We start from the raw sequence: 13,958 nt of genomic DNA on the forward strand, positions 1-13,958 counted from the left end.
CCAGTTGGTTGCCCATTGTGCCAGGAATAAAGGCCAGACCCTTTGTTGCAGCCTCTGAGGCATTTGATGTTCTGGCCTCCCCTGGTCACTCTCTTACCTCTGGTCACATCCACGTTTTCTCAGTTCTCAAAAAAAAAGCCAAGTTATTTTTCACAACTTTGCCCTTTTCATTCAGAACTCCTTCCAAACTCACCCTTACCTCCCACACATAAACATGACCTGAATGTCTTCATCCTTTCCTCCTCAGTTTAAATGTTACCTCCACAGAGAGGGTACTAGGAGTTTCTTCTGATTTGTGCGTTCTTACGTAGTTATTGTTGTTTGGAGATAATCACGTCAGCCCAGCTGGCTGAGAGGTCTCAGCAGCAGAAACTTGAGTGGACATTGTAAAAAGGAATAAAACAAAAGGCCAGGAGAGCAAGAGAAGAAAGGAAATACTAAATATTTAATAAAGTAAAGAAGGTCTGACACATTCTTTAATCTACTTGAAAACTTCTTTAATAACTTGAAAACTTATATGTCATGACATAATTTTTTTTATGATTATTACTAACTGCTGGTTTAGGACTCTACAGCCGAACTCTGCAATAGAAATACAGTGCAACCCCATGTGTACTTCTTTATATTTTTACATAGCCACATGGCAAGAAGGTTGAAACAAGGGAAAGTAATTGTCATTACCTATTTTATTTAACTCAATATGTCAAAAATGTAATCATTTTCATGTGAATCAATATAAACATAAAAATTATTAAGGATATAGTTTACATTGTTTTTCTTAGTAAGCCTTCAAAATCTAGTACATGTTTATGTTTCCAGCACATCTCAATTCCCACTAGTCACAGTTCAAGTGCTCAGTAGCCACATGTGGCCAGAGGCTATCGTGTTCTTCAGTGCGTGAGAATCCACTGGTGATTCAGATGAGGTTCAGTATAACACTCTTTCATTGTCTGGGATGTTTTTTGATTTAATTTTGGGACACTCTAACTTTGAATTGATTTTTCAGATTAGATAGGTCAGATTTCTGTTTTCAAAGACTTTTTAATTGATTTGTGGAAAAATATTTTCTCACATGTATGAAAATGAAAAACCTATCATTTCTCTCTTAATTATGTTTGTGGATAAGTCGAGTTAACAAGGGTTAGTTTACACCAAAGAGTTAATGGTTCTGCTAGGCTTTCCGCTACTTGTAAGAATTAGTTGTGAGGCAGTTTATATGGAATGGCATTTACAAGTGATTCTCAAAATTGAGTGGGCATCAGAATCACCTGAGAGCTCATAACCATGCAGATTATTGGGACCACCAGAGATTGTGATTCTGGGGTGGAGCTGAGAATCTGCATTTCCAGTACGCCTCCAAGTGCTGCTACTGCAGCCGGTGAGGACTGTTACAGGTGCAGAGCATCTCGTCTGCCCTCAGGCACCGTGCTTGTCAGGATTTTCCTGAGCAGCACCTTTCATTTCTTCCTGTGGTTCCTGATGGAGGCTTTGGAAACCACTACTTTTGTTTGTGTTTGTTTGTTTGCTTGTTTGTTTGTTGGGGGGTGGTGATGATAGATAGAGGACATTACCTGTCCACTCATTATGGTGCTATATTTCATATGGAGAATAGAGGAGCAAAAGAACCATAGAGGAGGAGGAAAGAGAGAACCATATAACAAATTTCAGAACAGGAAATTGTTGAAGAAATGCCACAGAGATGGGGGGGGCAATACAAGCTCCCTGGTGACTGTGTTTTATGTTTTATCACTTTTGCTTTGAGGGGTGGGAGGACAGAGTCTATATTCTGGGTCTAGGTGATAGATTTGTACTGAAGCAGTAATAGCTCTGTTGAATACTCATCCACAAGTCTAATATGTCCCCTGCTGTAATTTATCCGTTTTTCCAGCCATTTAATAACCACTACATTCCAATTCTTAAAATTAGCTTTGAGGCTCACGTGGAAACAAGTACCATTGTTTATATGAAAAGAGTAATGCTTATGTACCTACTATATCATGTTGAATTTCTACAAAGCTGCCATTGTGTGAACCAGGCCTCTGCGAACACTATTTGCAAAAATTAATATTAAATTTCTGAGTAATGACAAAAATAATTACCAAACTAAATATAACTTTGATAAAGCTGTGAGGTTGATAAATTTTTGAAGGCTAAATTTAGAAAAAAATCAAATGAAATTAATCTATTTCTTCTGTCAGCTTTAATTTTCCTATTGCATTATCTAATATTTATTGAGTACTTATTATTGGCAGGCATTGTTCTAAATGTTTTACCTGCTTTAACTCATTTCGTTATGAGGATAACAACCCAATGATTCTATCATTATTCTCATTTTTAGAGGGACATTATCCAGCTAGTTAATAGCAGAGGTGGTATTCTGAAACACTTACCGTCTCAAACTCTTACCTGATATTCAGCGGCCTTAGTTTGTTCTTTTAAGGCAGGATTCTCTCTTCCTTGATTTTCAATTCTACAAATCTACACCCAGCTACACATGAATTTGAATTTTTTGCCTAGAATTTTTTCTTTTTGCATAATTTAGTACTTGTGCTTTCCTCTATGTCCTCTCTATGCCATTTACTTTATCTGAAGTATAATCCCTTTTCTGCCCTTAGTAACATTTTACATTAATTAGTTCTTGAAATATTGAATATATTTATGCATGTTCTTACTGTTATTAGAGCAGAGTTGTAACAACTTCAAAGAATTTTTTAAAATGAAAATTGAATCTTCCATTATTCAGCACACACACATTTCTTCTTTGTACATTTCTACCTAGTCTTTTATGTAAGTGTGTTTATAGGCATGCATATGTTTTATATTTATTCACCATGAATAATTTGTATTTGGATTTTTTCACTGATTATTTAATTAAAATTTTTTATTAGAGACATTTTTAGAATTATTTTTGTAATATCATGTAAAATTCCATTAAATTGAAATAACACAATCCACCTATTTTCCTGTTGTTGTACAGGTTGATTTTAATTTTTTTCTATTCATAATTTTGTAATGAATGTTTGTACATGAACACAGCTTTTTTCAAAAAAATTGATTTTTCCCTACTAATTTAATTTAGTAAGTCAACAAGTCAGCCTTCTTTAGCTTTTGACACATATTGTTGTATTGCTTTTGCTTTTAACTGAAGATTTTTTATTGAGTTTTAACTAATCTTAAGCATACACTCAAAGGTTTACATATGTAAAATGTAACCATTGACACCCAGAGTATTTCCAGTTTCCTAAAAAAACCATTATGCTCCTACTCACACATAGGTTAAATTTGCCTACTAACTGTGTTGCTGTATATATTAGTAACTAATTCTTTTTCATTGTTCTGCAGTATGCCATTGAATGAATAAACAACAATTAGTTTACTAAGTCTACTGTCCATGGACATTGGGTTGTTTTCAGTTAGGGGCTATTATAAATAAAGCTGCCTTGAACATATTTTGCATGTCTTTTGTTGGACCTGAGCCCTCATTTCTAATGGGTATATTCCCAGGAACAGGATTACTGGATCATAGAGGATACATATATTTAGCTAATATTATTTTTTTATGGTTTAAAATCAATTTAAAATACCAGTACAAATATTTCTATATTGTATATTGGTAAGAATATTATACTCCTCAAACAAAAGGGGAGAGACTAAATAGTTTAGGAAAGCAGTAACAAAGTTGTATTTAGAAACTGTGTTTCATTCGTGGCAAAACCTAACAAGTTACATCTGCCTTAGATGATCCCCTTTCTTTCTGTACAAATTTATCATACATGGAGCTATGTAAGTATTAGTCCCCATAAATATATTCCTAAACTGTTAAACTTCTCTTATAACAATAAAAATAGTGGAAACTATTTTCTAAATTGAGATGTAATTGCCATACAACTATTGTTACTGCTTTGGCTGTAGACACCTTTTACTTCTACTTTTCATGGAATTTGCTCATGTGTATCACCTCACATTTAGTAAGTACTGATTACACACTACCAACTGACAGGTAGGTATGTGTTTATGTTAATGAACCTCATGAAACCATACCCTTGCACTGTGTTTAAGATAGAGTTCATGTAGGGGACCTTAGTTCTCTTTCCCATCTTGCAAGATGGCAGGCGAAAAAGCTGAGAAGCCGGATGCTAAAGAGAAGAAACCTGAAGCTAAGAAGGCTGATGCCGGTGGCAAGGCTAAGAAGGGTAACCCCAAGGCTAAAACGCCAAAGAAGGGGAAGCCCACTGCAGCCGAAACCCTGTCCTTGTCAGAGGAATTGGCAGATATTCCCGATTGGCTATGTATTCCAGAAAGGCCATGTACAAGAGGAAGTATTCGGCAGCTAAATCCAGGGTTGAAAAGAAGAAGAAGGAGAAAGTTCTTGCTACTGTCACAAAACCAGTTGGTGGTGACAAGAACGGTGGTACCCGAGTGGTTAAACTTTGCAAAATGCCTAGGTATTACCCTACTGAAGATGTGCCTCGAAAGCTGTTGAGCCACGGCAAAAACCCTTTCAGTCAGCACGTGGGAAAGCTGCGAGCTAGTATCACTCCTGGGACCATTTTGATCATCCTCACTGGGCACCACAGAGGCAGAGGGTAGTTTTCCTGAAGCAACTGAGCAGTGGCTTGCTACTTGTGACCGGACCTCTGTCCCTCAATCGAGTAACTCTGCGTAGAACACACCAGAAATTCGTCATTGCTCCTTCTACCAAAATTGATATCAGCAGTGTGAAAATCCCCAAACATCTCGCTGATGCTTACTTCAAGAAGAAGAAGCTGCGCAAGCCCAGACACCAGGAGGGTGAGATCTTCCACACCGAGAAAGAGAAATACGAGATTACAGAGCAGCGCAAGGTTGATCAGAAAGCTGTGGACTCGCAAATTCTGCCAAAGATCAAAGCTGTTCCTCAGCTTCAGGGCTACCTCCGCTCTGTGTTTTCTCTCACAAATGGAGTTTACCCTCACAAATTGGTGTTCTAAATTTCTTACAAAGAATATAATTAAATAACTGATCCATTAAAAAAAAAAAGATCATGTAAATAGTTTAGGTAAGCACAGCACATACAAACACCACACACACAAATCCTGAGCTTTACTGTGTGTTAGTGAATATGATTTTGAAAACATGCTTTTTATTTAAGTAAGGTTATGAAAACGAGTTTTAAAGAATTTAAGCTATTCTTATAAATTAGATCTTCTGCTCATATTATGGGAAAAATTTCTCTAAATAAATCAGATGATTCTTTTATATCTTCTCTTATACCTCTCAACCAGGAAGTAAGCACAAAAAATTCTTTTAACACTGGCTTTCATGCATAGTCATTAAGCAGCTTTTATATTTGTTAGGGTGTGTTGGCAATAAATATCTTCTCTCTGGGACACCCAAATTATAGCCCCGTGTTGAAGCTTAATTATATCATTGAACTGCAGACCAGACAATGTTTCCATTATTGCAATTCTTATTTATTGGAAGATAAAAGGGTTTAAAGTGAAAAGAGTAGTTGGGAAGTGATAATGATTGGCTAAGTACCGTGAAACTCCCTGCCACTGATCAAACTATGTTAATGTTTATTTTAGTCCTCAGGAGTAATAGTTACCTGTTAAAACTCCATCATGTAAAGCCAGTTCCAGGCCTGGAGGTCATGATGAGGTGGGAGAGAAATAGAATGATTTATTTTAAAAGCAAGACAAACATCAGATTTAAACATTTTAAATTTGTGTGTTCTGTTCCATATTGTTATGTAAGTGACTTTACTTTTGGAAAAAAAGAAGTTTGGGAGGTAATGTTTAAAGATACTGCTATTACATTGGAAGTGAAGCAATAATACATGATTTCTTTAGGACAGTTTTAGCAACAAATGACAACATCCCCCATACTGGCTCTTTGCAGGTGTATTTTCACTCATGCTCTCACTGTAGTTCTTGGTATCAGAATGAACCTTACCTTCTGAAGACGGTGAGTAGGCTGTGGTGTTGAGCATCTAACAAGCATCCAGACTCTAACTGTTGGAATAACTATAAAAAAAATTAAGAATACTGTGGCATCTAGTATAGTACCTGACACATAGTGAGTGTCTCAATAAGTATTTGTTGAATGAATGAATATATTAATGAAATAGGTAAATTTTTTAAAAAGCATATCCTTTGATTTAGGTAACAGGTGTATTGAAAAAAATGTAGAGAATGAAGAAAATTTATATAATACTTCAATAAATACATATGTATAGCAAAAAATATAATTCACAATTTATTAATTTAAATGATCTCTGAAAGTTTGGGTAGCACTTTAAGCCAGCAGTTCTTTTCCTAGCTGTATACCTTAGCCAAGCACTTGCACGTATGTGTGAGGAGTCATGTACAGCAATACCTAGTAGCAGAAGTCAACAAACTATCCCAAGGTCTATCACTAGAACAAAAATAAGACATTGCTTTCCACTCACACAATAGGACATTATATGGGAGTAAGAATGAATGAACCTGAGGTATGCCATCAACGTGGTTGAATCTCAGACACATATCATTGAGTGAAAGAAGCAAATCAAAGAAGAATATTTTGAGTATGATTTCTTTTATATATTTTCAAGAACTAGAAAATCTGAACACTTTTTTACATAATATGTAAATATTAATGCACTTAATAATATTCTGTGAAGGGAAGAGTGGGAATAATGATCAAAATTTCATGTTAATGCTTAATTATCTGGGCATATACCTGGCAAGTGGATGTATGATTGTAGAAAGGCACAATGAGACTTCCACAGGCTCTCAATGTGCTCTTTCTTTACTTGGGTAATGTTATTCAGTGTTTCATTTATTATTAATATTTAACCTGTACAAGTACATTATATAGATGCTTCCTTTTCTGATATATTTTACAATTTAACGAAATAAACTGCTTCTTAGAGGCATGAGTATGTTAGGTAATATCCTTGTATTCATGGAGCTTTCAGCTAGAGTAAAGGTAGAGATTAATTCAATAATTGCAATTACTCTAGGCTTATTGAATGAGAAGTACGTGGTTCCATAAGGCTTTGCAGTAGGTGATACGATCTAATCAAGGAAGTGCAGAAGGAGTTTCACTGAGAAAGTGGGAATTGAGCTAATATCTAAATAATGAGTGGAAACTAACTTGGAGAAGAAAGAAGAAAGGTAAGAGTATTTCTTACAGGGAAACTGATCTAGGCTTTGTGGTGCAGGAAGGAGCACTGTGAATATGAAGAAAAGAAAGAAGGACAGTGTATTGGTGCAAAGAGAGAAAAGAGTATTGGGAAGAATATTATTCGAGAGGTAGGTGGGATCAAAACATGGATCTGGTAGTTAATATTAAGACTTTTGTCTTTTCCCGAGTGATGAGAAACTATAGAGATGTTTGAAGTAGGGAGATGATGCGAACAGATTTACATTTTGAATATATCACTCTGGCTGCAGCTGGGTAGGGACAAAGGTAGATATGGGGAGACCGGAGGAGTGACTATTTTAGTAGTCCAGGTAACACATTATGAAAGCTTGGATGAAGGTACTGGTAGAGGGGATGAGAAAATATAGAATGATTTCAGAAAAAATTTTGAAGACAAAGTGTAGGGGATTTGGTAATGAAGTAGATTTGGGGAGAGAGTAAGAGATACCTCAAGAATGATGTCTAAGTTTCTAGCTTGCCTAAATGGTGGTACTCTTAACTGAGATTGGGAATAGAGGAAGAAGACCATAGGTTAAAGAGACTCTACATTGTCTGTTCATATTTGTACATATTAAATGCGTGCATATTAGACCTCTGAGTGCAGATACTGATCTAATTTAGACCATCTTTCAAAAGTGTATTTCTATACAGTTTGCATTATGTCTTGAACTGAATGTTCAATATGGTATAAGACCAATTTTTTCTCCCTCCTTTTTTAGACAACAGACAGACATATGAATATAAAGGAAGTCTTTTTGTCTCTTTCTCTCTTGCATTTCAATTTCCAGTCGTCACCTCTCCCTTCTACCGTAGGAATCTCTGACTTTTGATTTAATGTAGTGGAGGATTATTGGTTCTTTGCTGCTTACCATGGTTAAAATAATACCCTCTCTCAATAATGAAGCAAGTGGTGTCTAGTGTTAGGCTTGTTCCAGAATTAGTGAAGATCTTGACATTTCATATATGTGTAATGATTTGAAAAGTAGCTCTGTGCTGTCCCCTTTGAATAGGGAAGGCTGATTAGGGCCTTCCTGAGTCTAAGACGTTAAGGCTAGAATCATAACATCTCATTGTTTTCTTCAAACCAGAAATCCCATAGTCATTCTTCCTTTTAATTTCTGACAATATGGTGGACTGTCTATCTAAAGAAATCGTCCCATTAGTAAAAACTAAAAAAATGCCAACAGAATATAGTTTTTGAAAAATCTATTTTTTTAAAAAGATTATTTAATTATATAGCTGAGTTGGTGTGAAAGTAAAGGGAATTTTAAGAGTACATGAACACCATGAAATCACAAATCAAGAGAAGTTAGCAGGCACTGAAACAGACTTTTTTTCTGGGATATTTGGCAGTTCCTCATGGTATACAGTTTAGGATTTGAGAACATTTTTGATAAACAAAAAACAGCTTTGGCTGGCAAAAATTGGTTAGATTATACTGGAAAACCCTCTGTATAAATAGGATCTCTGGAAGCAACTCTTATTGTGAGTTCAATTAAACAAATAAAACAGATATGAAAGAGGTAGGAGAGAGAGGATGAATATGCTCTTAAAGGAGAGTAAGAATAATTACTTTTCTTGGTCTTGGTTCTGTGTGCAGTGTAAGCAAAGGAAAATTGAAGAAAATTCATAACTTCACCCTCATGTAATTCAAAGTCACATCTAAAAATAAATTTCAGTTTTAAGGTTGATAATTTCCCCAAGTACTTTGCAGAAGCAAGCAAAAATCCCACAAAAAGAAAAGCACTTAAGTCAAGGCCTTAAATAATTCTTGCAGATAAAATTTCAAAGGGCATGAGATCATATTAAAAATCAGCACTAAATAAGGTAGAACAAAGCATAAATTTATTCGGAAAAACAAACACAAGAAGCAAATCCAAAAAGATTGTAACTACTGGAACTTTCATTTATAAAATATAAATTAATTACATTTAATATTTTTTTGACAAAAGACTGAAAGCAAGTGTACATTTGAAAAAAGAACCAAACAGTAGTTTGAGAGATTAAAAAAAAATAACAAATGATAGTTGAAATTCATTTTATGGGTTATACAACAGAGGAAACAGCGGAAATGGGAATTTTTTTGAAATAAAAGATCTGAAGAAAATACAGAGAATATAGAACAGAGAGACAGCTAGGAGATATGAAAGAGACTTTAAGAGATGTGGAGGATAAAAAGATAAAATGTCACATATACCTAACTGGACAGCCAGATAGAGGGAAGAGAGAAAATAGAGGTGGGACAATATTCAAAGTGATGATGGCTGAAATAGATTTTGAACTGATGAAAGACACCGATCTTCATATTCACAAAGCAAAACAAATCTCAAGCCAATAATACAGTATAGTATAATCAACGGAACACTTTAATATATTATAGCAAAATCACTGAACATTGATCAAAACAAAGAAAGACAAAAAACAAGTTAACAAAGAACAGAGGTTAGTAGTAGATGGTAGAAACAAATCCAAACACAGCAGTAATCATTATAAATATGGATGGATTAAAATTTCCAATTAAAAGAGATTATTGGGCAGAAAACAAAACAAAACAAATCCCAGTTTCTATTGTTAATAGAAAAACTCCTAAACTGAAGAATACAGAAAATGTTGAAAATAAAAATTGGGAAAGATATACCAAATAATTGATAACCAAAAAAAATACAAGAAGTTTACTTTTTAAATAACAGATAAAGAAAATTCTAAAATATGTTGGTCCCTGTGGTAGCCAGCTTCTGAGATGACCCCCTAGTGATCCTTGTTTCCTGGTAGTCATGGCTTTGTGTAGTCTCTTCTCCCAATGAGTAAGCGTGACCTGTATAACCAATAAGATATTCCAGAAATGATAATGTGAGAGAGAGGGAGGGAGGGAAGGGAAGGAAAGAAAGTTACTAAGCTTTGAGAGGAAATAAACAAATTTTGATTTGTTATGTAGATGACATGATTTCCCATTTAGGGAAAAAATCTACAAATTATTAGTCATTTTTTTAAAGATTTATTTATTTTTTTTAGAGAGAGAGAATGAGTGGAGGGGAGGGTCAGAGGGAGAGAGAGAGAATTTCAGGCAGACTCCCTGCTGAGTGTGGAGCCTGTCACGTCTCCATGGTGCTCAATCTAATGACCCCTAAGATCATGACCCAGCCCACCCAAGCACCCCAACAAAATTCATGTACAATTCCATATATTAATACTAATATTTGGTTAATATTTTAACTTGGAAAATGTTCTGTTTTAATAGCAACATGAATTATAAGGTTTGTAAGAATAATGAAAATCATGCAAATTTTTTATGGAAATAAAATTATATTGAAAGACATTAAAATACATCCAAATAAATGGAGAATCACACTGTAGATAAGAAGACGCTATTTTTAAAATGACCGTTTTCCTCAAGTTGTTGCATGATTTAATGCAATTCCTATCAAGTCTTAACAAGACTTTTCATGAAATCTAACTACCTCATTTTAACATTCATATGGTAGATCAAAAGGACAGGAATTGCTAATTCACTGCTGAAAAAGTAGTACAAGGAAGCACCTCCTGGCCTATCAGATATCAAGATCTATTTTAAACCTATTATTATTATTACCTGTGTTAGTTCAGGAATAGATTGCTGGAACAGAGTGCTTAGCTTATAAACAACCTGTGCACACATATATGGAAACTTGTTCGCTTAGCATTGTCGATCAGTAGAGGGAGCTTAGTCCTCTGGCAAAAAGTATTGGGAAAATTAGCAATTAATATGGAAAAGATAAAACTGGACCCCACCTCACACATAACATAAAAGTCAATTCCAATTGGACTAATAAATTAAATTTGATAGGGGACATAATAGAATGTTTCTGATCTCTTCCTATGAATGGATTACGTTTGAAAAGAAGCACAACCTTAGAGATAGTTGGATAAATTTCACTTCATTCAAAATCAAGGCTTCCTCCATCAAAAGGCACTGGGAGAGTAGTGAAATGACAGTTCCAAAAGCTGGAATAAAATGTTTGCATTGTCCATGATCAACAGAATTTAGAATCTAAAATATATAAACACTTGGTAAGTTAATAAGAAAAAGACAAGCAACCAATAAAAAAGTGGGGATAAAACATAGTCATTTCATAGAAAAGAAATCAAAATAGGCAAGAAAAATTTGTAAATATGCTGGCACTCCTCTGCATCACTGGAAAGGCAAATTTAAATCACAATGAATGTTATATCTCACCTTATTTCCAGGAATAAAAGGCATTATTAGCATTACTGAGCAACTAGAACTGGCAGATACCGTAGATGTATCATGCTTCAGAAAACTGTTTGGAATTAATGGTAAAATTCAGCAAGAACTGTGAGCCAGCAGTTCCACTGCCAAGTGTACCTCAGAGCAGGGCTTCTTGAATGATCCAGAACAAAGGAATCCTAGTTTTGAACTTTTCCTCCTTCCCTCCTTCCCTCTTTGTTCCCTTTTCTCCCCGCCCCCCCTTCCCTTCCTTCTTTCTTTCTCCTCCAATATGGTTATGATGCTCCTTTGAAATACAACTTAACTACATTTGTTTCACCTTGCTTTCAGGGATTTTTTGTTTTGTGGGTTTTTGTTTGTTTTTTGTTTTTCTGCTTCTTGTTCTTAATTATTTTATTTTTCCAATATGTATGTTATGCTTTCAAAAGTAAAAACTATATATAAAAAGAGATTCCTTACAGAAGCCATGCCCCCTCCTGTATTCCTTCCACTCTATACCCCTCTTATGTAATCAACTTCACTGAGATTTTTTTTGGCTATGATTAGAAGATATATGTGTATTAATTTATTTTTCCTTCTTTCACAAATGGGGTTATTATATATGCTTTCTGCATTTTGATTCTCCTCCCCTCCCAGCCCCCATGATATCTCTTGAGATTTCCTTCATTTCTCAAAGCCCTTCCTCATTCTTTTTTTACATAGTTCTCCACTGTGTGAATGCATCACAGTATATTCAACATCTTAGGTTGAATACATAGGTAGTTTCAATATTTTAGTTTCCGTTTATTTGAAATCATTTCTTTTGTCCTTATTTTGCTTACTGGTACTACTACATTCTTGAAGGTATGTTTTGTCTTAACAGCAAAAAATCGATTGAAGCTTATATTGCTCTCAATAAATTAGGCATTAAAAATAAATTACACAAATTTTACTTCTCTAATTTAGCTATAATGTTAAATGATTAATTTTAAGGGGCGCCTGGGTGGCTCAGTCGTTAAGCGTCTGCCTTCGGCTCGGGTCATGATCCCAGGGTCCTGGGATCGAGCCCCGCATCGGGCTCCCTGCTCCGCAGGAAGCCTGCTTCTCCCTCTCCCACTCCTGCTGCTTGTGTTCCCTCTCTCGCTGTATCTCTCTCTGTCAAATAAATAAAATCTTTAAAAAAAAAAAAAGATTAATTTTAAAAACAGGCTTATTTGCAAATGAAAGGAACGTACAGATATTTATAAAATAAATATGTATTTAAATTTTATCCAATTTCATACAGTTTTGGATTACATTTGCCAGTGTAATCCTAAAAATATCACTATTGTAACTGTACGTGACTCATATGTGGTTTTTGCCGTAGTGTGACTTATATGAGTTCAACACCATCAGACCAGTGCAGCCCTATTAAATGAGATGAGTTGGCTGATTCTGAGCTCGGATATTACAGCAAAAATCCATTTACTATTAAAGCTTCTAAATACTTACCCTCCATTTCTGTACTTATCCCATCATGGACTTATAACAAACAATTCATGGGACTGGCATGGGTCCACAAACCATATGTTGATACGTGCACCTGGAAACATATACTAGAATATTTATGGCAGCACTGTTTGTAAAAGCAAATATTGGGAATACCCCAAATGTCTATCAATAGTGGAATTGATAAATGCATTGTGGTATGTTCACGTGGTGATTTATTATAAAACAGAGAAATCACTCCTCTATCCATCAACTTAAATAAATCTCATAAACACAAAGTTCAGTTGAAAAAAAATAAAAGAAGAATACATTATAGTAATATTTTCATTTATATAAAGATCCATAGAGAAACAACTAATATATTGTTATTAGTTTATAGATATGTGGTAAAACTCAAAGTACTATAAGGAATTATCAGCATAGGATAGTAATTAACTCTAGAAGTGGGATTCAATCAAGGAATGATATCCAGGGGCCTTCAAAGTCACGGTTCCTGTTCTACTTCATAAACTAAGTACCGGTCATATGGATATTTGTTTCATTATTATTAAACTGAACAGATACTAGATGTTATTTTGTATATATCAGAGGTTTCATAATAAATTATTAAAATTATAAATATGCAAGACTAAAAATAGGGCTTTTTGAAAGACTTGTAAAGAGATGTGAATAAATAGGAAGAAAGGAAAGGCATGGAAAGGCTCAGAATTATAAAGCTTCTAGTTCACATGAATTCTATACATTTGTTCCAATTCCAGTCAGAAAAATAAAATAAAATTCAAAAATTAATATCCATATCTTAAGGTCTCTAAAGGATAGGTCATTATTGCATACTTAGTTTCAATATAAGGATTTGATCATGACAACATAAAAATTTGGTTTTTAAGGTGTTCTAGGATAAAATATACAATAAAATGCCTGCATTCAGTAAGTTGGCCAGGACCACTGTAGAATTAATACTCAGATCACTGTGACTGGAAATCATGACAGACAGCAGGGGTACTGAATCTAAGGCTCTCCTACCTATTGACTTCATAATTTTAACTGTATTCTCCAATTTTCTAGTATCTAAAATGAAAATACCAATAGTATTAGTAAC

General features: G+C 34.6%; 1 pseudogene across 1 annotated transcript; it reads left to right on the forward strand.

Annotated features, from left to right (window-relative positions):
* Positions 1-4,090: 4,090 nt before the first annotated feature.
* On the forward strand, positions 4,091-4,977 carry LOC118014726 (annotated as a pseudogene). Its single transcript, XR_004680358.1, has one exon. The product of XR_004680358.1 is annotated as a 60S ribosomal protein L6-like (transcript).
* Positions 4,978-13,958: the final 8,981 nt, after the last annotated feature.

The sequence above is a fragment of the Mirounga leonina genome, unplaced genomic scaffold, assembly GCF_011800145.1.
Source record: "Mirounga leonina isolate KUSES-001 unplaced genomic scaffold, KU_Mleo_1.0 Mir_165, whole genome shotgun sequence".
Taxonomy (NCBI): Eukaryota; Metazoa; Chordata; class Mammalia; order Carnivora; family Phocidae; genus Mirounga; species Mirounga leonina.